This window comes from Scyliorhinus torazame, chromosome 8, assembly GCF_047496885.1.
Source record: "Scyliorhinus torazame isolate Kashiwa2021f chromosome 8, sScyTor2.1, whole genome shotgun sequence".
NCBI classification, from domain to species: Eukaryota; Metazoa; Chordata; class Chondrichthyes; order Carcharhiniformes; family Scyliorhinidae; genus Scyliorhinus; species Scyliorhinus torazame.
This window is the reverse complement of record NC_092714.1, coordinates 46,424,229-46,448,444: the sequence shown is the minus strand read 5'-3', so window position 1 is coordinate 46,448,444 and position 24,216 is coordinate 46,424,229. Positions and strand designations below refer to the sequence as shown.

Genomic DNA, 24,216 nt, shown 5'->3' with positions numbered 1-24,216 from the left:
CAGTGTAATGTCTATTTCTCAGTCAGCTATTATAGTTAAAATGTTTGGTCACATAAAACCTTCAAAAACACAGGGGTATCCGAGAAGGCATGAAAATAAATTGATCCGTATGATGCGATCATCAATTCATGCGAGACAGAGAGTTGAAGTGAACAGTGGCTTTAATCGATTAGAACAATACCTGCCTGCAACTGCTCTGCTAGTGAGAGCTGCCTACAGGGCAGCTGCTCTTTATACCTCCCCTCAAGGGGGTGGAGCCAGGGGCGGAGCCCACAAGGGCACCAACATGATACATTCCGTGTAGTACAGCACAATGGTCCATAGGTGGAGCCCACATGGGCAACAGCGTGATACAATGTAATGCAGTGGTGAATGGTTAGTACAATATGTTCACCACACCATATAATTGACTCGATAAGAAATTTGTGCATTGTTTATTTGGTGTTTCAGTTAAGTTCTGTTGGGCAGGAAATATAAAAGCTTGCTAATCTGATATACGTCAACACTTGTTCATTTGATTGATTCCTGATTATGAGGGGCATTTTAAAGATGTTTTCTGAAAAGAACTCTTCAGATTTAATATTTTCAATGCCATGTTGATTCTACAAAAGGTCCTGGTACAGAACCAAATATTGATTCTTGTGAGGTTAACCATGAATGTTGGCTTCTGTATATTAAATGTCACAGCACCGGTGTGGTGTATGGGGATTGTTGATGGTGTCATGTGAGAGTACCTTTAAGAAACGGATGTTGAAGCAATGTACCTTTAAGAAATGGAGCTGATCATATTACTGAAGTGATGTCAGAGGGTGGGGGGAGCTGAGCTCACTTCTGCTTTTTTGAGTTTCAGTTTGAGAAGGCAGCTGGGAGTGTCTGTGTGTTTTGCTGTGAGCTGGTCTGTTGATGTCTGCAATCCAAAGACTATAAAGATATTGAATGTAACCTAATGTCTGTTTTTGAAGGTTTGAAGTCTTTTGGATGTTTAAAGGAACAGTTTGAAGGATTATTTAGTGTTGTAGTCTTTTGGCATATTCTTTGAAGTAATGGGTGTTAAGATATTCAATGTTTGTTTTTAAAAGGTTAACTTGAATTCATAGAAGAAACATTGTTTTGTTTTAAAAACCATTTGTCCATTTCTGCTGTATCACACCTGGAGAGTACGCCGTGTGCTTCCCACACCACAATCTATTAAAAGTTGTGGGTCGGTTGAACTCCATGAAACACTTTGGGGTTCTGTAAACCCGGACCCATAACAATGGACATAATTTTATAACATGCAAACGCCATTCAGTAATTTCAGTCCGGCATCCAAAGAAAGGGAACAGAAATGGAATAGATCTATTAACAGGCAGCATGGTGGCCTCACAGCACCAGGGACTCGCGTTCAATTAGGCCTTGGATGACTGTATGTGTGGAGTTTGTACGTTTTCCCCGTGTCTGCGTGTTTTTTTTCCAGGTGCTCAGGTTTCCTCACACAGCACAAGGATGTGCAGGTTAGGTGGATAGGCCATGTTAAATTGCCCCTTAGTGTGCAAAAAGGTTAGGTGGGGTTAGGGGGAGAAGGCCAGGCGTGGACCTGCATGGGGTGCTCCTTCAGAGTGTTGGTGCGGACTCGATGGGCCAAATGGCCTCCTGCATTGTAGAGATTGTATGGATTCTATGAAAATAATTTTGAACAGAGATGAGAAAATTGGCAGCAAAGTAATGGGGGTTGAAGGGTACAACTCCTTCAAAGTGCCAATGTACATGTGGGAGTATCTGTTTAGGATAAAGTACCTTATGCTTTCGTAGATGATGCAAAATACAGACCAGTGCTGTGTGGAAAGCGAACATCTTTATTGGATTGGTTGGGCTGAATGGCCATCTTCTGTGCTGTAACTACAATATCTTTCTGTGCAATTCATTTTGGAAAACTCATCATTAATGCGATTAATGCCACAGTTGTAATGTATTTGGATGCAAGTCAAGTTCTTTCCTTCCATCTGACAATATTTGCACAATCCACAGATTCATCAAGTAACATTTATTGGAGACAGTTAGACCTTGTCTGATGTACATCACTCTGACAAATCAACACATCTGTGTGTGGAAGCAGATTTAAAATCCATGTCACTTTTGCTGATCATAAACTTCATGTAGACCATTTTTCAAAAGTTGACATTTCTTGATTTGCAGTAGTTTCAATCAATATCCACATTGCAACAAATTCACTGAAAGATTTAGATTAATTTAACATCACACTGTACACATGTAGATCATTACGACAATATATGCCATGCTTCATTCAAAGTCCTCCAAAGCATACTCGCCATAAACTTTGCTTCATTTTAAATTTGAAGGAGGGAAGTAAGCACTGCTAAATTTAATTCTCGAGAATTCATTTTTCAGTGGGAGAGCATTTGGCAAACAGTGATCAAAACATAGTCGCTTTAGAGTAGTTATGGAGAAAGAAAGAAAAGTCCTGAACTGACGTTGAGCTGATTTTACTGATAGATTGGAATTTAATGATCTTCCCCCTGGCAGCCCCCCCCCGCCCCCCCCCCCCCCGCTCCGGTGCCAATTGAGATCCTTGAATGGACAATTAATACCCCCTTAAGGGTCTCATCCTGCTGTTATTGAGATTAACAACAATGGGCGGGGGGGCTTGCCAAGCGGGGAGCATGATGAGCAAATCCATGCGGGATTGCTTGCGGGCCCCCTGGAGGTTTTTCTTTCAAAGACCCTCCATGCCTGATTGAAGGATCCGCACCTGGCATCAGGAAGGGGGCGGGGACTGGAGGAGCACTAAGTCACTACCTGCCATTAATGCTGAACCCCTCCTTACCCTACCCTTCCTCTGCAACATGGGGGCAGCACGGTAGCACAGTGGTTAGCACAGTTGCTTCACAGCTCCAGGGTCTCAGGTTCGATTCCCGGCTTGGGTCAGTCACTGTCTGTGCGGAGTCTGCACGTTCTCCCCGTATCTGCGTGCTTTTCCTCCGGGTGCTCCGGTTTCCTCCCACAATTTATAGATGTGCAGGGTAGGTGGATTGCCCATGCTAAATTGCCCTTAGTGTCCAAAAAGGTTAGGTGGGGTTATGGGGATAGGTTGGAAGTGTGGGCTTAAATGGGATGCTCTTTCCAAGGGCCGATGCAGACTCGATGGGCCTAATGGCCTCCTTCTGCACAGTAAACTCTATGATTCTATGAACACTTACCTATTGACACTGATGCTAGGCCTCGGGATGGTGTGGTATTGGCAACACTCACCACCACCCTAGCGGCGCAATCCTTCTGGTTACTAGCAGCTCTTGGCAGGCAGGGCTGGCACTTAATATGACTGGCCTTCCCTAAAAGAAGTGGCTCTGCAGCCAGTGGGCAAGATCCTTGTTGTCGCCATTGAAGCACAGAAGGAGGCTATGCAGCCAGTCATGCCTGTGCTGACACATGAATGGCCTCTTCCCGGGTAATATCTGCCTATGATTCTAATAATCACGTTTCTCCCTTTCCATTGTATTGTCTAAAATGTAACCCAATCTTCTGGTCTCAACCAAACTCCCTATCACCCATTGCAGCTATGGACGCCCTCTATAATTAAATATTTTCTGATGTCAGTACTAAATTTAGTATTCACAGTCCTGAACCTGAGTACTGTTGTCCTTCTGTTTTGATAGACAGGAAGTATTGTCCCGAGTTATATTTTCTAGCTTAATATAGGATCTTGCCTGCCTTGTTAATGCTTCTTCTGAGCTGCCTCCTTGAGAGTCCTAACTTATAACTCTGTTCACTCTAATGCCAAGGATTAGTCTTGATATTTACCTTTTGTACTGCTCTGAGGACCTCCTGATGCAAACTTCCATACTTGTGTGGTGTAAACTGAACAATTTATATAACCACCATGGCAGAAAATGTGCTATTTGGGAACAGGACAAAGTTCGTCATATGAACAAATATTCATTTGTCTAATGTCTTGGATAGTTCTAGCAGATGCATAAATACAGTGAACCTCCCTTACAATAACTGTCTGCCTCCTTTTGCAAATGATGATTAGTTGAACCACTCCCATTTTCTCTCCCCCTCCACACAATGTCAGCTTGAACATGTAGACTTTTGCTTTGTTAATAAACAAGTTTCATTTACTGAAAATAAATGGGAGGAGTCTCCAGGGTTAAAATTGGGTTGTTTGCCGCGATGATTGTTTGTGGCAAAATTACAGCTTCCAATTTTACTCATGTCTGTATTACATAGTATGGTCTCTTTATTTGCTCCCTTTCGAATTTCCAGGTAGTATTTATTTTTCCTGTTTGTTCTTGACTCAATATTTTAGAAATGATATTTCAGCAAGCGCAATCCAAACAAGGAGTACAAGTGATACTTTCAACTTACATTTTCCCATAAAATAAAGGGCTATGTCCAAAAATCAATATTGTTTCTACATACTGCCTGGAAATTCGAAAGGGAGCAAATAAAGAGACCATACTATGTAATATAGACATGAGCAAAATTGGAAGCTGTAATTTTCCCATATTTGGGAAAGCATAGCTCATGCTCTGTGCAACTGTGGCTTTCACTCTTTGAGAGTCACCAGTCGGTGAAGCTGCAGCTGAAACCATGCCATTCTCACCCTAACCTGCACCCGATCTTCCTTCCTGCTGGATAATGATAATTGTCGAATATGCTTTGCTCGGGGGTGGGCCAGTGGAGGCGCGGGTCACGGGCTGGAGGCGAACCCAAAAAAGGGGATGGCTGATCGGTGAAGGGGGGGCAATGAGCCCCCTAAATAGGCTGATCACCTGGAATGTTCGAGGGTTAAATGAGCTGGTCAAGAGGGCATGTGTGTTCGCGCATCTTAGGGGACTGAAGGCAGACTTGGTAATGTTGCAGGAGACGCACCTTAGAGTAACTGACCAGATTAGATTGAGGAAAGGCTGGGTCAGTCAGGTCTTTCACTCGGGACTGGATTCAAAGACTAGAGGGTTTGCGATCCTGATCAATTAGCGGGTGGTGTTTGAGGCGGGTAGAATAGTTTCAGATGTGGGAGGTCGGTATATTATGGTCAGTGGGAAACTGGAGGGGGTGCAGGTGGTATTAGTAAATGTGTATGCACCAAATTGGAATGATGTGGAGTTTATAAAGAGGATGCTGGGGAAGATACCGGACCTGGACTCGCACAGGTTGTCATGGGAGGGGACTTGAACACAGTTATTGACACTGGCTTGGACCGGTCAAGCTCAAAAACGGGCAGGGTGCCAGCAATGGCAAAGGAACTAAAAGGGTTCATGGAGCAGATTGGGAGGGGTGGATCCATGGAGATTTGGGCAGCCAAGGATGAAGGAGTTCTCCTACTCACATGTGCATAAAGTGTACTCCCGGATTGATTTCTTTATTTTGAGCAGGGCCTTGCTGGCTGGGGTGGTGGACACGGGGTACTCGGCGATCACAATCTCAGACCATGCTCCGCACTGGGTTGACCTGCAGGTTAGTAAAGACAGTAACCAGTGCCCGCACGAGGTTAGATGTGGAACTTTTGGCTGACGAAGGGGTGTGCGAGCGGCTGAGGAAATGTATTCAGAACTACCTGCAGGTCAACGACACAGGGGGAATTTCAGCAGCGATGGTCTGGTAAGCACTGAAGGCGGTGGTCAGAAGGGTGCTGATCTCGATACGGGCCCATAGGAAGAAGGTGGACAGGGCAGCGACGGACCGACTGGTTAAGGAGATACTACAGATTAATAGGAGGTATGCGGAGACACCAGAGGCAGGGCTTTTAAGGGAATGGCAGAGGCTACAAGTGGAGTTCGGCTTGTTAACCACAGGGGGGGCAGTGGAGCAGCTGAGAAAGGCGAGGGGGCGATCTATGAGTATGGAGAGAAGACTAGCAGAATGCTTGCACAGCAGCTTAGAAAGAGGGAGGCAGCCAGGGAGATAGGGCCAGTAAATGACAGAGATCGGAATCTGGTTGGAGATTCAGCAGGGGTGAATAAGGCGTTTAGGGATTTCTACAGTAGGCTGTATAGGTCGGAACCCCCTACGGGGCCGGAGGGGATGAGGCACTTCTTGGGGGGCTGAATTTCCCAAAGGTGGACGGGGAGCTGGTAGAAGGGCTGGGGGCCCCCGATCGGATTGGAAGAGATAGTGGAGGGCTTGAAGGTCATGCAGGCGGGTAAGGCCCCGGGTCCGGACGGGTACCCAGTGGAGTTTTATAAAATGTTCTTGGGGATATTGTGGCCGATGTTGATGAGGATGTTCAATGAGGCAAGGGAAAGAGGAGTGTTGCCCCCGACGATGTCACAGGCAACGATTTTGCTGATTCTGAAGCGGGACAAGAACCCAGCGCTGTGTGGGTCCTACAGGCCGATATCCCTGTTGAATGTGGACGGCAAACTGCTGGCCAAAATTTTGTCCTCCAGGATTGAGGATTGTGTTCCGGACGTTATTGGGGAGGACCAGACGGGGTTTGTTAAGGGTAGGCAGTTGGTGGCCAATGTAAGAAGGTTGTTAAATGTGATCATGATGCCCCTGAAGGTAGGGAGGTGGAAGTAGTGATCGCAATGGATGCAGAAAAGGCTTTTGATCGGGTAGAATGAGATTATCTGTGGGAGGTACTGGGACGGTCTGGATTTGGGCGGGACTTTATTGACTGGGTCAGGTTGCTGTATCAGGCTCCTGTGGCAAGTGTATGGCCAAATAGGACAACATCGGACTATTTTAGACTGCACCGAGGGACGAGACAGGGATGTCCCCTCTCCCCACTTTTGTTCGCGCTAGCTATAGAGCTGTTGGCAATTGCTCTGAGAGCCGAGCCTCAAGGGCTGGTCTGGGGACGGAGGGGCGGGGTGCACAGAGTCTCGCTCTATGCAGACGACCTGCTTCTGTATGTATCGGACCCATTAGAGGGGAGGGAAGAAATCATGAGGATTCTAGGGTAATTTGGCCAGTTTTCAGGGCACAAGCTGAATATGGGGAAAAGTGAGATGTTTGCGGTCCAGGCGAGGGGACAGGAGAGGCGATTGGGGGAGCTGCCGTTTAGATTAGTAGGGGGAAGCTTTAGGTACCTCGACATTCAAGTGGCGCGGGAATGGGACCGGCTGCATAAATTAAATCTGGCCCGGCTAGTAGACAAAATGAAGGACGGTTTTCAGAGTTGGGATGCGCTCCCGTTGTCATTAGCTGGGAGGGTGCAGACGGTGAAGATGACGGTCCTCCCGAGATTCCTGTTCGTATTTCAATGTCACCCCATCTTTATTCTGCAGTCCTTTTTTAAATGGGTCAACAAAGTGATCTCAGGCTTTGTTTGGGCGGGCATGACCCCGTGGGTCAGGAAGGTAATGCTTGAGCGGAGTCGGGGAGAGGGCGGACTGGCGCTGCCAAATTTTAGTAACTATTACTGGGCAGCGAATATAACCATGATCAGGAAGTGGGTGGTGGGGGAGGGGTCGGCATGGGAGCGTATGGAGGCGGCTTCATGCAAGGGCACCAGTTTGGGGGCGTTCGTAACTGCGCCTCTGCCGTTCCCGTCGGCACGGTACTCCACCAGCCCCGTGGTGGTGGTGGCCCTGAGAGTCTGAGGGTAATGGAGGAGACATGTGGGAGCAGAGGGAGAATCGGTCTGGTCCCCAATCTGTAATAATCACCGGTTTGCCCCGGGAAGTATGGATGGGGGATTCCGGATATGGCGGAGAGCAGGGATTGCGAGGATGGGGGATATGTTTATAGAGGGGAGCTTTCCGAGTATGAGGGCGCTGGAGGAGAAGTTTGGGTTGGCGAGGGGGAACAAATTCAGGTATCTGCAGGTGCAGGACTTCCTACGTAAACAGGTGTTAACCTTCCCGCTCCTACCGCTAAGGGGGATTCAGGACAGGGTAGTTTCCAGAGGGTGGGTAGGAGAAGGGAGCGTCTCGGACATTATGGGGTCAGAGGAGACGCAGATCGAGGAGCTGAAGCGCAAGTGGGAGGAGGAGCTGGGAGGAGAGATAGAGGATGGTCTATGGGCGGACGCGTTGAGTAGAGTCAACACGTCCGCAACATGTGCCAGGTTCAGCCTGATACAATTCAAGGTCATTCACCGGGTTCACACGACAGTGGCCCGGATGAGCAGATTCTTTGGGGTGGAAGATAGGTGTGCAAAATGTGTGGGAGGACCAGCGAACCATGTCCACATGTTCTGGGCATGTTCGAAGCTTAGGGGATTTTGTCAGGGGTTTGCAGATGTCATGTCCACGGTGTTAAAAGCAAGGGTGGCGCTGAGTCCAGAGGTGACGATTTTCGGGGTGTCGGAAGACCCAGGAATCCAGGAGGAGAAAGAGGCAGACGTTCTGGCCTTTGCTTCCCTGGTAGCCCGGAGACGGATACTATTATCTTGGAGGGACTCAAAGCCCCCGAAGTCGGAGACCTGGCTCTCGGACATGGCTAGCTTTCTCTGTTTGGAGAAAATCAAGTTCGCCTTGAGAAGGTCACTGTTAGGGTTCGCCCGGAGGTGGCAACCATTCGTCGACTTCTTTGCAGAAAATGAATCGTCAGCAGAAGGGGGGGCAGGGGGGCGGGGGGGGGGGGGGGGGGGGGTTGTTGGTTTAGCTTACAGCAGGGGGTTAATAATAGGTGGGACCTGTAAGGGAGGGAGACGGCTTTTGCACTATGTTTATAGTTTCATGTACATTGTTTATTGTGTTGTTATAATACCAGAAAATACCACAATAAAATGTTTATTAAAAAAAAAAGAATATGCTTTGCTCAATTTGCTTTTACTCATGATTGTGACCTGCCTTGTAGAGATAGCGATTGAATTATTTTCTTCCACTTGTAAAGCAACAGTTATAGCACTTCGTAATGATTCTTGCATGTTAAGTATTTTGATTGAGAGCTTTCTAAAGGATGTGATAAAGTATACATGTACTGGAGCAGAGTGAGAGAGGGATGATATGGGAATCACAGGCTTTTGAGAGTTCTTATCCGTGACGGGAGTATAACTTTGTCAGAGTTTATATAATATATCTGAATGGCCAATACAAAGAGGTACAGCATTAAGAAATCATTGACATTAATTGCCTTCAATATGGAATGACACCCAGCCTGTAAGGATAAAAGGCAGGAAAAAATCTACTCGAGAAAAGGTGAGGAAGAAACTGAGTGTGTACAGGTGGTAGGCTGGATGATAATCCCTGTTACCGTCTCGGGCACCATTAAACTGCAACCTGCTGGTGCAACCACCATGGGAGAATAAACCTCATTAATTTAAACTCTAGTGTGCATCCCAGACCACTGGGATAGTCGGTCTGCTTTAATGATACACTTTGAGTAGGCAGACTAACATTTGAATTGTTTTAACAGAGTTACTGGGCTCACAATTCTGATGTTCTGAACTCAGCAGATCTAATGTGGTGGGGAAGATGGCGAGATTTGTGATTCAGATAGGCACATGCCATTTTAGCGCCACCTTTAAGTTCTAAGCTAAATTCTGCTCCAAGTAAGGGAGTGTGCAAAATGGTCAGTATCCTGAGGTGGAGCCATGTAAATGATTCATTTGGTCCAGGGTGGCGCTGTGTACGGCATTCTTCTCTTTTGGGTGGAATAATAAAGGGGGGGGAGACATCTGTCCACCCTCCAAATTTGCCCCAAGCCCAACGCATTTTCCTGGGTCATGGGTTATTACTTATATAGGTCAGGCTCCTAATGGGATTCCTAACATCAACATCAAAAGGTGCTGCATTGGGAAAATGCATGATAAAATAATGTGGCTTTATGTCAAAGTCAGTTAAATCTGATCAATCTTTGAGAATTCTCATCAAATTGTGTGAATTCCCACATTTAGGATTTTGTTAGGGACCAGTAGGGACTAAAGTTTGAATTCCCCTAGGAGAATAAAGCCACAAGATTCCACGGTTTTGAACAAACAAAATAAACTTTACTATACAAAGTCAGAAAAATAAAACAATTATATCTATCTTATAGTCTTAGCATTCAGAGGGAATTATGAATTAACAGGCAAAACTGTGCTCCAACACACCACACTACACATTAAATGGCAGAAATGACCAAGCAGATCCCAAAGATTTCTCAGCAACCCACCCAGATGTCAGTGACCACTGTGAGTCACAAAGTCTCATTAAAATTCTGTGACCCTCAAGAGGGATTCCAACTCTTCACTTTTGAAGATATAGCCTCTGAATTCCCTCAAAAGCCAGTTCAACTCAGACTGCCTTAATGACTGCTCGTCTCACAATGGTTCAAACTCTCCTCCTGAGGCTGTGTTCCACAGGATTCCCAAAACTGCATTCCCACTTCTAATTACTGTCCCAAATCTTAACACTTTCACAAACTGCCAGCTTAACTAAGGTGGCACTGCCCTTGGGTTTTTCTGAACCCGTCTTTCAGCTTCACTGAGCTATAAATGACACCCAGGACTTCTCTGAGTCCTAACTGTCTCCAGCACAGAACTAACAACATTCCACCACCTTCACAGCTCCATCGGAGTTCTCCGAGCCCTACCCCTCTCCAACACATGACTAGCTTCTCTAACTGCCCGGACTTTGCCAGCAGCTTCCAGGGAATTCTCTGTGAATTGCAAATCACACCATGTCCAAACTGCAACCTGTCCCAGCAAACACACAGATAAATTGAACCCAGAGAACATTCCTAAGCTCCACCTATCTCAATGATAACATAGCCTTTCAGGATGCACTGAGTGCTTTTAAAATATCTTACTGGTAACTCCCAAAACCAAACATATGTTTTTCGACTGCACTTCTTTGCAAGCAGTGTAGACACCAGGGCCGGGAATTTTGCTGAGTTGGGATGACATTGGCACTCTTTAAAATGGTGGGTGAATCTGCGATTCCTGATCCCATTCCCAGTGTGTCTGATTTTTAGGAGTGCATTTTAAGGGTGTGGGATGGTTCCTGTCAAAAGCACACACTCTAGCCAATTCTGACCTGGTCGGCCTCATTATGGGGATAGGCATCTCCTACTCCGGCTCGTCTGCAGTTTTCATGGAGTCAGGTCATGTTTTTAAAGAGTCATGGTTCACCGCTCCTCAGAGGAGTCGTGAACCCTATTCTGTATTAGGGGACCATTTTAAAGGTAATTTCTAAAGGCCCTTCCCATGCCCATATGCCCCCTATGCCAAGCTATGCCCTACCACCCACCTCTTATATCCCCTCATGCCCTTTATGCTAATATCTGCACATCTATCCATCCCCATGGGCCCTCAATGCCAAGTTATGGCACTTCCATGTCATTTGCCCGAATATATAAATTATAGAAACAATGAACCTTAAATTAACAGTATATGTTTTTTAAAATCTTTAAATAAAAGTAATTTATTCATAACTTTCTATATTAAAAAAGGTAGTTTCTCTTGCACAGATATCCATTACGCTTGTTGAAACACCTGCATCCCAGGGAAAACATTGCTAGATTCTGCTGTCAATTTCACAATGTTTATTTACACAAGTTAATTGTTTTTTGTTATTGACTCTTTAACTCTGGATGATTGACACTTTTATTTCCATCTAAGTGAAATAACTTTGTTTTAACTTGGAAGAAAGTTATGAATGAATTACTTTTTTAAAGCTTTCTTTTTAACACATCCTACTATCACTATCGGGGTTATTGCTTCTAGACAGTGCATAGTGGTTCCATGGAAGTGCCATAGTTTGACATGATGACACGATGGGCTATGGGGTTTTGAGTGGAAGTCACATGGCTCCTCATGTCTCCTATACCAAGCTATGTGGGTGAGTGGAAGGACAGAGCCTGGCATGAGGAGCATGAATAGCTACAGGGGTGAATGGGGGGCATAGAGAGTGGTTGAGGGTGAGGAGGGGCGAGGGCTGGAGGAACTATGTACTTTAACTAGGATGAAGTTCCCCCACACCCAGCAGCCCCTGTGAATGCCTCCAAATTCTTTCTCAGGTTGCCTGGCTGAACTCTCGCCCGCACTCAAACCCCACCACTCGGCAATGAGGATCCTGCTTTTGTGGACACTTTCTACTGAGTTGGGAAAGCCGAGACAGGAATTTTCTTGACTCCCACTACTCGCCTCAAATGGAAATTCAGGCCTGTGTCTCCAGTTTACCAGGATCTTGCCTATCTAGCTGTTAACCCACTAAGTCAACATGGCCCCAACCATTCAAGTGTAATCAAGCTGCTTTAGTCGCATTTATTCCATTTTCTACAGTTAAACATTAATCTTCCCAGAACAAAATATTATCTCTAAAATATTAACATGAACCATAAATTAGATATTTGCCAGACCAATGATTTAGGGAGGTTTCGATGGGCACCCACACACTGCAAGGTGATGCATCTATTCAAATGATGCCACTCACATGTTCCTATCAGGACAAGGTGATGCCCATAGATTAGTGATTGCATTTCCTGGGTAAATATAGTTCTACTGTCAAAACGTACAAAATACACATTACTGGTGATTTAAAGCCTTCACACATGCCTTTGCTGACTGTGGGAGGTAATTCATCTGCAATAATCCGGCACATATTGTTCTGCGGGTTATAAAGCTGCCACTTCCTTCCAAATGGCCTTGGTTGCTGTATTGATAAATACCTTGCCACCCAGGTCCATTATTGTATTCTGCCGTGTCTAAATATTTACCCCACACTCTGACAAGTTTCAGGCTCTTTTCTTCCTGGTTCCATTTTTAATCCATGGTTTACAATTGATGTGGGCTGGTATTGCATTACTTGCTGTTTAAGTGCAGCACACATACTTTCACACAGGCTTGTTGTAAAGCCCATGAATTTCTGCGCCTCTCAGTGTAACTGGTAGTTATTGCTGGAATGCGCATGTTTGTCCCACCGAGCAGTATTTATATTTGCTAATCTTGGAATTTGGGAGAGGGTCGGCGGTTTGGCTGGTTGGGACGGACAAGATTCATGCTCCATTATGCTTCATGGTGGTAGGTCACAGGACTTGTAATTCTGGGGCCTCTGTCACAAATAGAACCAATGAAAATGTAACATCTGTTAAACTGATGAGGTGGATATATATTTGCCCTTGGTTTTAAAGCAGGCTTTTGACTGAATCAGACAATTCACTAAAGTTCTCATATATCCTTATAAAATAGCTACTGTGCATCCTCATTCATGGGTAGACTTAATACAAAATTCACTGCCATGCAGACTAATGAAAGCAAAATGATAAGATCGGTGTTTCTGGGAACTAAGCATTCAAAGTTCAAAGAACAGCCTCAAGTTTAATAAGACCTAAGACAGTAGGCTGGAAAGAGTTCAGTCAAGGATTGGAAATGCGTTGCTGTATTCTTGTCAGAAGGTATGCTTCAAGGAGAGGAAGAGGTTTTCTGAAATTCCTGCTGGTTACACAACTAGATTAAAAAGGAAATTGATTTAGATAATAGTAAGATTCATACAACACTGTAGGGGTAATTTTATATCCACCTTGTGGAAGGCAGTTAGAACGGGTTTGTAACCTACCCACACCGATCCCACTGCCTTTTCATAGGTTCCGATATTAACCTGCTCTTCTGAAAAGACGAGAGGGATACCTGCCCAAAAAGCAGTGGCATATTTATGGAAATATGCAGCCCAGCTTCTGATTATGTCCGTGAGGCCTAACTGCAATTTTAACCAGAAATCTTTGCAATGGGTGGAATATAATACCCTCCTAAGAGGCGTGATTGGAGGTGGTGGGGACATTTAGTCGGGGGTGGAAGGTGGGGGGGGGGGGGGGGGTTATTGGGGGTGGTGGGGACATTTAGTCGGGGGTGGAAGGCGGGGGGGGGGGGGGTAGTTTATCAGGTGGAGACCCTGCTGCCTTCCTGCCTCTGCCCTGATGATGTCTAGGGTGGGAAGACTTGTTGTGGCCCACTTAAGGGCCACATCCTGCTGCTGCTGGTAGTAACCGAGCGGTGGGCAGGGCAGTCGGGTTTGCTTGTGCGCTCCCAAAGGGGTCCATCATTTAGAGCGGTTTGCAGGGTGCATCGGAAAAGGGCGGACCAGCTGAGAGTCAGCTCCAGCCCTTGCTGCTGATTTCCCTTCCCCTATTTTCTTGAAACCCCAATCAAGTGACTCCAATCCAGTCTTCATGCACCTGTTGCCTGAGATCCTTCACTGATCTTGGGCCACTTACAGGTGCATTTCAGGCAGTTAGCACAACTCTGCCAATGACACTGCCTGCAATGGGCAGCTGCTGGCCTCTAACTGTACAGCAGGTCTTAGGGGTGGGGTTTTACTCCTTGGAGTCTTTGATCCCAGGGATGGACTGTCACTGGCTATTTAAGTGCTAACTGGCAGGCCTTCTCCAAAAGAAGGCTCCACAGAGCTTTCTGCTCCCCAGCCAGTGATTGAGAACTCTGTCGCCTTCATTAAAGACTGCCCAATGTTGTGGCAAGAGGCACTGGACCCAGGAAAGGAGCAGATGCTAAGTAATTTTTTTTTCTAATTTCCTTTTGGGAGAGGCTGCTTAACTCAGTTGGCTACATGGCTAGCGTGTGGTTCAGAATGACACCACTACGGCAGGGTTTGATCACTGTTCAGCTGAGGTAGACGTAGGCTTATTTCCTCATTTTGCCCCATAGTAATATCACAGCGTAAGCCTATAATTTTCAATGCTCCATGGTAGAAGAGAAGAAGAATTTCCTTGTGTGTTTGGTGGAGCAGGAGTGCTCCTCTAGGCCCTACAAGGAAACCTTAGGCCTCCATTCCCCTCCCCGTTGCCCAACCACTTAATTGAATGTAACTGACTGTTCCTTCACAGCCCTAATGGCAACCTGCTGTCTGGAATCCTGTTGCTGCCTGATTGACAGCTTTTTTGAATTAATTCATGGGATGTGGGCATCGCTGGCTAGGCCAGCATTTATTATCTGCCCTAATTGGCCTTGAGGGTGGTGGAGAGCTGTGTTCTTGAACTGCTCTAGTCCATATGGGGCAGGTACACCTACTGTGCTGTTGGGGAGGGAGTTCCAAGATTTTGACCCAGAATCAGTAAAGGAACAGCGATGAACACCAAGTCAGAATGGTGTGTGGCTTGGAGGGGAACTTGCAGGCATTGATGTTTCCATGCTTTTGCTGTCCTTGTCCTTCTGGATGGTAGAAGTTGTGGATTTGGAAGGTGCTGCCTAGGGAGCCTTGGTGAATTCCTGAAGTGTATCTTGTCCATGATTCAGTCTGCTGCCACTTTGGAGGGAGTGAATGTTTGTGGATGGGAGGCCAAACACGTGGGCTGCTTTGTCCTGGATAGTGTCGATCTTGTAGGCATGTGGAGAGTATTCCATCACCCTACTGACTTGTGTCCTGTAGATAGTGGACAGGTTTTGGGGAGTCAGGAGGTGAGTTACTCGCTACAGGATTCCTAGCCTCTGACCTGCCTTTGTAGCCACAGTATTAATGTGGCAAGTCCAGTTCAGTTTCTGGTCAATGGTAATCCTCCAGGATGTTGACAGTGGGGGATTCAGCGATGGTAATACCATTGAATATCATGGGGCGATGGTTAGTTCTTTTGGGTTGGTGATGGTCATTGCCTGGCACTTGTGTGGTGTAAAGCTACCTCTGCCAGGTGGGAATTAAAAATTCCAAGACCTCATGCTGCACAAAGCTGTTTGGTGTGTGCTGTGTCCCAGACCCACCCACACAACCTCCAGGCAGGAAATAAAATCAGGGCTTTTATCGTATACAGCTATTTAAAAACTAGGAATTTGTTAATAAATTACACATTGTTAGATACTTTGACATTTTCATGATACTAAATACACATTACCAGTGCTGAAATGGGACAAGCCAAAGGTTATAGCCTGCATCTAGGATTATAACACATTCCTATGGTGGGATTGGGTCACTCTATATCATGTGGGTTGCATATATATGTGATATTTGTAAGATGGTAGTGAGGGCACAGGAAAATGGACTTTTTTTAGTAATGTGGACATAATCCCGAAGAAGTGAGATGTTCCAGCAACTGGTCTCGTGCCAGAAATTTCACTTTCTTAGTTCAATGTGTTCATTTAAATAGTTTCTGTAGGGATTCATTGGTTATCATATTCCAAAATTTCCTGGATATGGGAAAGGTTCCAGTGGATTGGAAAAATGGTAATGTAACTAGCGAGGTGCCTTAGGGTTTGGTCCTCGGGGCCCCAACTATTTACAATCTATATTAATGACTTGGATGCAGGGATAGATGGTATTATAGCCAAATTTGCACTTGACATGAAAATAGTTGGGATAGTAAGGTGCAACGAGGAACTACATTTACAAATGGATAGGTCAGGATTTGGCAGATGGATTTTAATGTGGAGATGTGTGAGGTTATCAATTTTGGTTAGAAAAATTGAAATACGTCTTATTATATAAATGGAGAGAAACTTCAAAGTGTTTCAGTACAGGGGGTGTCCTCTTGCATTAATCTCAGAAAAGTAGCATGCAGGTACAGCAGGCAATAAGATATTTTGACATTTATAGCTAAACAAATAGAGTATAAAAGTAGGGACGTGTTGCTGCAACTCTTAAGACATTGGTGAGACTGCATCTAGAGTAAACATGTACAGTTTTGGCACCTTATTTGAAGAGGGACGTAGTTGCATTGGAGACAGTTCAGAGGAGGTTCACAAAATTGATTCCAGAGGTGAGGGATTTGTCTTCATAGAATCATAGCATCTCTACAGTGTAGAAGGAGACCAATTGGCCCATCGAGTCTGTACCGACCCTTGGAAAGAGCCCATATTTAGGCCAACAACCCCACCCTATCCCCATAACCCACCTAACCTTTTTGACACTATGGGGCAATTTAGCATGGCCATTCCACCTAACCTGTACATTTTTGGACTGTGGAAGGAAACCGGAACACCCGGAGGAAACCCACGCAGACGCGAGGAGAAAGTGCAAACTCCACACAGTCACCTGAGGCTGAAATTGGACCCAGATCTCTGGCGCTGTGAGGCAGCAGTGCTAACCACTGTGCCACCGTGCCACCTTATGAAGCGAGATTGAACAGTTTAGGGCTATACGCCCTCAAGTTTAGAAGAATGAGAGGAGATCTAATTGAGGTTTATAAAGATGATAAACGGTATTGACAAAGTAGACGTAGAGCGGATGCTTCCTCTTGTGGGCCAATCCCGAATGAGAAGTCATAGTTTTAGGGTAAGGGATAGAAGATTTAAAACGGAGATGATAAATTACTTCTCTCAAAGGTTTGTGAATCTGTGGAATTCACTACCCCGGAGTGCAGTGCATGCCAGGAGTTTGAATAAACTTAAGGAGGAGATAGACAGATTTTTAATTAATAATGGGTCAAAGGTTATGGAGAACAGACAGGGAAAGTGGAGTTGAGACAGAAACCAGATTAGCCATGATTGTATTGAATAGTGCAGTGGGCTTGAGTGTCTGAATAGCTGCTCCTAGTCCTTACATCTTATCCTGATAGACACTGGAAATTCTGAACTAATCAGGGTATGAATGTGAATCTCTGTCCCCTCATTCCCTAGCACAAAGCAATAGAGCTGCATGTACCTTGGATGGCTCTTGGGCAGCACGGTAGCACAATGGTTAGCACTGCTGTTTCACAGCACCAGGGTCCCAGGTTCGATTCCCGGCTTGGGTCACTGTCTGTGCGGAGTCTGCACGTTCTCCTCGTGCCTGCGTGGGTTTCTGGCACAAGTGCTTGTTAGGTGAATTGGACATTCTGAATTCTCCTCAGTGTACCTGGACAGGCGCGTGAGTGTGGCGACTAGGGGGTTTTCCCAGTAACTTCACTGTAGTGTTAATGTAAACTTACTTGTGACACTAAGAAAGATTATTATTATTTTAAGTACAAATGTCAGTAATACCTTTGAGCCAGAGCAGCTGAAGTGTTCCTGCCTATTCGACAGAGGCCAGGAAAGTAGTTTTGTGACTGATAACTTATTCTGACTGCCACGAGCACTGAGGAAGGTACTGCTTCTAGCTAAATGACCATGCAGCATGCTTTGTATTTGAGTGCGTGTGTGTGCACACGCAAGCTTTTACATGTGGGAGTTCTTTTAAACTGAAGCCAGCTGCTGTAGAAACTATGCTATTTATAGGCTGTGAACTGGTTTAAAAAGACTACGAGCTAACCTCAATCCTTATAAATGATGGCAGACAAGATGTTTGTCTTTGCTTGTAGTTTAGCACTAGATGGAACTCAAGCCAATAAAAGGAGAACAACTAGTCCATTGTTTCTTGAGTCCATTGTCTGAAAGAGTCGGTGGTGGCTATGAATCATATGAGAAATACAGAGGGGGTTAAATTAGACAGGCCCTGAAATGGGGCATGTGGTTCGTGATGCGTAATTTAAAAAAAGACTTTCATTGTTATTGCTCCTTACAGGACCACAGTGCTTCCCAAAGTGCTTTGCAGCCAGTAACGTGCATTTGAAGTGGCATCGTCGCCTGCCCCTCAGTTTGACGATGATGTCTAATCGGGGTCATGGGTTTCTGCCATGGGCCTTCATCTGGCTGAATAGGCCGATTCTCGACCCACAGATCTTTAGGAACATGACACAGAATATCCCGCGAGGTCGTGGGATGCCATGTGCAGGGTTTGCTTCTTTTACTTTCCTCCTCTTCCGCCGTTCAGCCTCATCATTAAGACACTGTGACTCAAAGCGTAATGCGTTTTGATTTCAGGTTGTCACCACTTTGAACAACCCGTAGCGAGCTCCTGTTTATATCAATTTATGCGATTGTCGTAATTACCGCTTCCCGTCTGCACATTACAAATATTAATCCAGTACTATATTTTCATCCTGGGTAGCTAGGGTGCCTCCTGAGAGTGTTTTTTTGCATTACCAGATGCACAATGGGATTTTTATGTCTATTTTTACTTCAACAGTGTTGTTTCCCAGTGATATGGCACGAACTAAGTAACTTACTCAAACAGAAGCAAAGGTCACTTGTTAGCCATTGACAACAGGTACAGTTTCACGTCTCCCTCGCTCTCACCTAATCATGCAGCTACACCTCAGTGTTTCCCCAGGCGTTGCTATATGCAATGCACAACTATTACTTTTAGGCTAACATTAGTGTTAACCCTTTGGGGTGATTGATTTTTTTCAATTTTGTTTACAATTAACTTTCAAAGAACATTTGGTAATCTTTTCCTCACAAAATAACATATGTTATTTGTATATACGTCACTGTTTTCCTCCTCTTATTAAATATTGCACAGATGCTTGATGTTTATATTTAAATGTGAAGAATTTAATGACATGGCAGATTGGAACAGTGGTTAGCACTGCTGCCTCCCAGTGCCATGCACTGAATTTGATCCCAGCCTTGGGTGACATCATTGAAGATGTGTGGAGTTTGCACGTTCTCCCCTTGTCTGCGTGGGTTTCCTCTAGGCACTCGGTTTCCTCCCCTACTCCAAAGATGTGCAGGGTAGGTGAATTGGCCATGCTAAATTGCCCCTCTGTGTCCAAAGATGTGCAGGTAAGGAGGGGTTATGGGAATAGGGCAGGAGAGTGGGCCTAGATTGGACGCTTTTTCAGAGGGCCGAATCGCCTTCTTCTGCACTGTTGGGATTCTATGGATATTGGAAGGCTATTGGCCTTCAACCAAAACCTGTCAACCAAAATATCAACACCAGCTGTATCCTTCAGAAAATAAGGGAGCTGAGGGTAATAAAATAAGTTTTAAGAATTCAGTTATACATAGTGGGCGCAATTCTCCCATCGGGAGACAAAGTCCCGACGCCGGAGTGAAAACCGGAGTGTTTCACTCCGGCGTCGGAGCCCGCTCCCAGCCCCCTAGTCTCCCACCCCCGGGGGGCTAGGAGCGGTGTTGTGTCATTTACGCGTGCCGGGCCTTGGCGCCGCGTAAAAGCGGAGCCGTGTAAATGACGCCACCCGCGCATGCGCGGTTGCCATCCTCCCCGAGGCCGCCCCGCAAGAAGATGTTGGATGGATCTTGCGAGGCGGCGGAGGAAAGGAGGTCCTCCTTCAGAGACGCCGGGCCACTGATCAGTGGGCACCGATTGCGGGCCAGACCCCTTTTGAGGCCGCCCCCCCCTTCTCGGTGCAGGAACCCCCCCCCCCCCCCCCACAGGCCGCCCCACCAGCATTCCCGCGCTGTTCCTGCCGGCAGCAACCAGGTGTGGACGGCACCGACGGGAACCCATCGAGTTGGGCAGGCCGCTCGGCCCATCTGGGCCGGAGAATCGCCACTCACCCGTTGCAAACGGCGAGCGGCGATTCTCCCAGTGGCCAGCCGTAAGCGCCGGTTTGGGGGGGGGGGGGGTTGGGGGAGGTGGGAGAATCGCGTGCGGGTGCCGGGGCGGCGTGGCGGGACTCGCGCGGCGCCCCGGCGATTCTCCCACCCGGCGTGGGGGGGGAGAATTCCGTCCAGTGAGTTCTAAATCTTTTTTCCGTTCTGTTGCCAAACCTTTAAACAAATATTGGAATATTGTAAGCAGTTTTGGACCCCGTATCTAAGGAAGGATGTGCTGGCCTTGAAGAGGGTCCAGAGGAGGTTCACAAGAATGATCCCTGGAATGAAGGACTTGTCATATGAGGAGCGCTGAGGACTCTAGGCCTGTACTCGATGGAGTTTAGAAGGATGTGGGGGGATCTCATTGAAATCTGCAGAATACTGAGAGGCCTAGATTGAGTGAACATGTAGAGGACGTTTCCACCAGTAGGAGAAACTCGAACCCGAGGGCACAGCCTCAGACTGAAGGGACGATCCCTTAAAACAGAGATGAGGAGGAATTCTTTCAGCCAGAGGGTTGATGAATCTGCGGAACCCATTGCCGCAGAAGGCTGTGGAGGCCACGTCACTGAGTGTATTTAAGACAGAGATAGATAGGTTCTGAATTAATAAGGGGATGAGGGGTTATGGGGAGAATGCAGGAGGATGGGAATGCAAAACTTATCAGCCACCTTTGAATGGCGGAGCAGACTCGATGGGCCGAATGGCTGAATTCATAATCTTTATTATTGTCACAAGTACACTTACATTAACACTGTAATGAAGTTACTGTGAAAATTCCCTAGTCACCACACTCCGGCGCCTGTTCGGGTACACAGAGGGAGAATTCAGAATGTCCAGTTCACTAACACCATGAGCGAAATTCTCCTACCCGCCCCGCCACATTTCTGCCCCGACCGGCCGGCGGGAGTCTCCGTAACACCGGCCGGTCAATGGGGTTTCCCATTGTGGGGCAGCCCCACGCCGTCGGGAAACCCCCGGGCGCCGGCAAAATGGAGACTCCCGCCGGCGGAGAATGACGCCCCATGTATTTTGGGACTTGTGGGAGGAAACCGGAGCACCCAGACGAAACCTACGCAGACCCAGGGAGAACGTGCAGACTCCGCACATACAGTGACCAAAGCCAGGAATCGAACCTGGGACCCTGGCGCTGTGAAGCAACAGTGCTAACCTCTGCTCCTATGTCTTATGGTCTAAATCAATTCTAAAATGTCATATTTGTATCTCCAGAATAAGGTTACAAATGAAAGAAGAATTATTTATGATTATTCTTGGAATAAATGCATTTAGTTTTGTTCGGTAATATTTCACACACTTTTAAGCTTCATAGTTTTTGCTTCTCCCTCCCAGATCGAGTGAACTTCATGTGCATATTTTAAAGAATGCTAATTACTTCAACAATATTTTTATAATTCTGTACTTTATTTGCTTATTTATGACAATAGAATAGGTATCATTCTTTCACAGATGTGTGTTATTTAATTATTTTTATAGGTGCCATACTAGCTGTAGCCTGCACAGTCTTTGGCAAGATGTGCATGTCACTGTAGTAGATGATTAATACTATTGTGCTCATAGAGTAGCCGGGTGAGAAGTTCTCATTCGCTGCCAAATCATCTGTTTGCGTTGTCGCTAAGGAAGGGAATATAACCTGCTTTTAGAAACCACCATTCATTTTTCAATTAAATTAAGTGTTGCTAATGTTACAGAAACAATAGGAGCAGAACAAATACTGAAGGTAAGACATTTCTTAGATTCTCATCTTCAGAAAAAGCCTATATTTAGTGTGAGTTGGTTGATCTCTTGAGTGGACGGCTCTGTGCAGTGTGTGCTGGACAGTGAAGTAGTGCATGTTGTACCAAAAGCTGGTAAGCAAGTGCATCCTAAATGTTTAAAGTAGGATATGTGTTGAGAAAGTAATTTACTTGAAGCTCAGTTCTCTTAATAATGAGAAATTTGTGCAGCAACTTTGTACCTGTGGTTGAGTGCAGCTTCTGTAGTGCAGTAAATTGAGATTTACGGGTAAAGAGTTTACTTTCTAGATTCACCTCTCATTGATCCATCAGTCACATTTGGATTAATATTGCCAGTATTCGGCAGTGTTACTAGGTGGAGCACCTCACAAGAATAATACAGGGCTGTCCTACTACTGGAAGAGGTGACAGAAGTATAATGGAGCGCAGTTTTTCATTTTCTTCTTTCTTTCGTCACTTTCATTTCCATCTCCAAACTAATTACGGAAACTCTAAAGCTGAGACATTTCTGTCATTGTTAACTACTGAGACTGTGTGGGTGGCACAGTGGTTAGCACTGCTGTCTCACCGTGCCTGGGTCCTGGGTTCAATTCTGGCATTGGGTGACTGTGTGGATTTTGCACGTTCTCCCCGAGTCTGTGTAGGTTTCCTCCGAATGCTCTGGTTTCCTCCCACAGTCCAAAGATGTGCAGGTTAAGTGGATTGGCCATGCTCAAAAGTGGTGTTGCGGGAATGGGGTGGGGGAGTGGTCCCTGGGTGGAGTGCTCTTTCAAAGGCTCGGTGCAGACTCGATGAACCCAGATGGCCTTCTTCTGCATTGTAGGGATTCTATGGATAAACAGAGTACCTGAGAAGATCAGTGATATATTAAAACTAAAAGGTGGGCCAGCTAACTTTGCAATCTAACACTGTGGGCAGGATTAACCAATTCTGATTGTATGGAATAAATTCTAAACTCTTGTTTTTGTGTGAAGCTGTTATTGTGGTTCATAAATATTGAACAGTTATTGTGCCTCATCAGATTTTCTTAACTATTGTAAGCTCAATGTTCGTGCTTGCATGTTTTAATCTGTTTATTTAAATATCTGAAAAAGGACACATACTGCCACATGAGATTAGGTATCCAGATGTTACTGAATTTAAAGTCTCTGGTTTGGCATTGAAGAGACTTGCTTTTATTGAGAAATATTAATTTTATGGAGCTGAGCCCTCACTCATCCACTGCTGGCATCAGCCGAGCAGGTCACCTGCAATGATAGGAATCTGAAAACTTGAGTTCCCGTGAAGGAAATTTAGAGTAACAAAGTTGGAACATTTCTAAAAAGCGTTCTCCTTTGGAATATAATATATTCAACTTACATATGTAATGGAATCAGTAATCCTTTGTGGGATTTAGTTATACACCAGATGATACACATACTGTATAGTCACTAAATATCCACAGGGTTTGCAATGTAAAGATGTCAGCGAGGTTCAGGGTGAATTAAACATAGCTATTTTACTTCAACTCTTTGATACACACAGAAGGTGAAGCAGATTGGCTATAAATAAAAAAGTAGTGACAGAGTTATGGTAGGAACCCTTGATACACAGGAACAGCTGCAGTCAAGAAGGAAGAAATTGAAATTAAAATTGATTGCCAAGATAAATAAGATAGGAAAAATGCTCTGGTAGCTCACTGAGCCAGATCAAGAGTTCTATAAAAAAGCAAATAGATTTAGACACCTGCAATTAGATGGGCAGCACGGTAGCCTTGTGGATAGCACAATTGCTTCACAGCTCCAGGGTCCCAGGTTCGATTCTGGCTTGGGTCACTGTCTGTGCAGAGTCTGCACATCCTCCCCGTGTGTGCGTGGGTTTCCTCCGGGTGCTCCGGTTTCCTCCCACAGTCCAAAGATGTGCGGGTTAGGTGGATTGGCCATGATATATTGCCCTTAGTGTCCAAAATTGCCCTTAGTGTTGGGTGGGGTTACTGGGTTGTGGGGATGGGGTGGCAGCGTTGACCTTGGGTAGTGTGCTCTTTCCAAGAGCCGGTGCAGAGTCGATGGGCTGAATGGCCTCCTTCTGCACTGTAAATTCTATGATAATCTATGAAATGGCGAGTGTAAGACGAACATAAACTATCTTTAAAAAACATAAAACAAAAAAACTGGGAGGTGAAGAGTTTGATGGTTGAAGTAACAATTATTAGAATGCAACTAATCCTATTTAGCACGAGGTAATCAAGTTTTTTTTGTGTCTAGAGCAGCAGCAAAAGGGAGGAATAAAGAGAATCGGCTTAGTAAATTAAAG

The 24,216-nt window shown here is 45.7% G+C and overlaps 1 protein-coding gene across 5 annotated transcripts in view; it reads left to right on the top strand.

Annotated features, from left to right (window-relative positions):
* Window positions 1-24,216, top strand: part of tmem45a (transmembrane protein 45a) — a 141,870-nt gene that overhangs the window by 36,213 nt on the left and 81,441 nt on the right. The window contains exon 1 of one of the 5 annotated variants that reach the window (XM_072513486.1): window positions 18,847-18,875. The exons of 2 other annotated variants lie outside the window; for them this stretch is intronic. The gene's annotated coding sequence lies outside the window, so the exon portion shown is untranslated. Of the gene's footprint in view, window positions 1-18,846; window positions 18,876-21,802; window positions 21,909-21,975; window positions 22,039-24,216 lie in introns of those variants that run through there. 2 more of the 5 variants (XM_072513484.1, XM_072513485.1) reach the window with 2 other exon arrangements.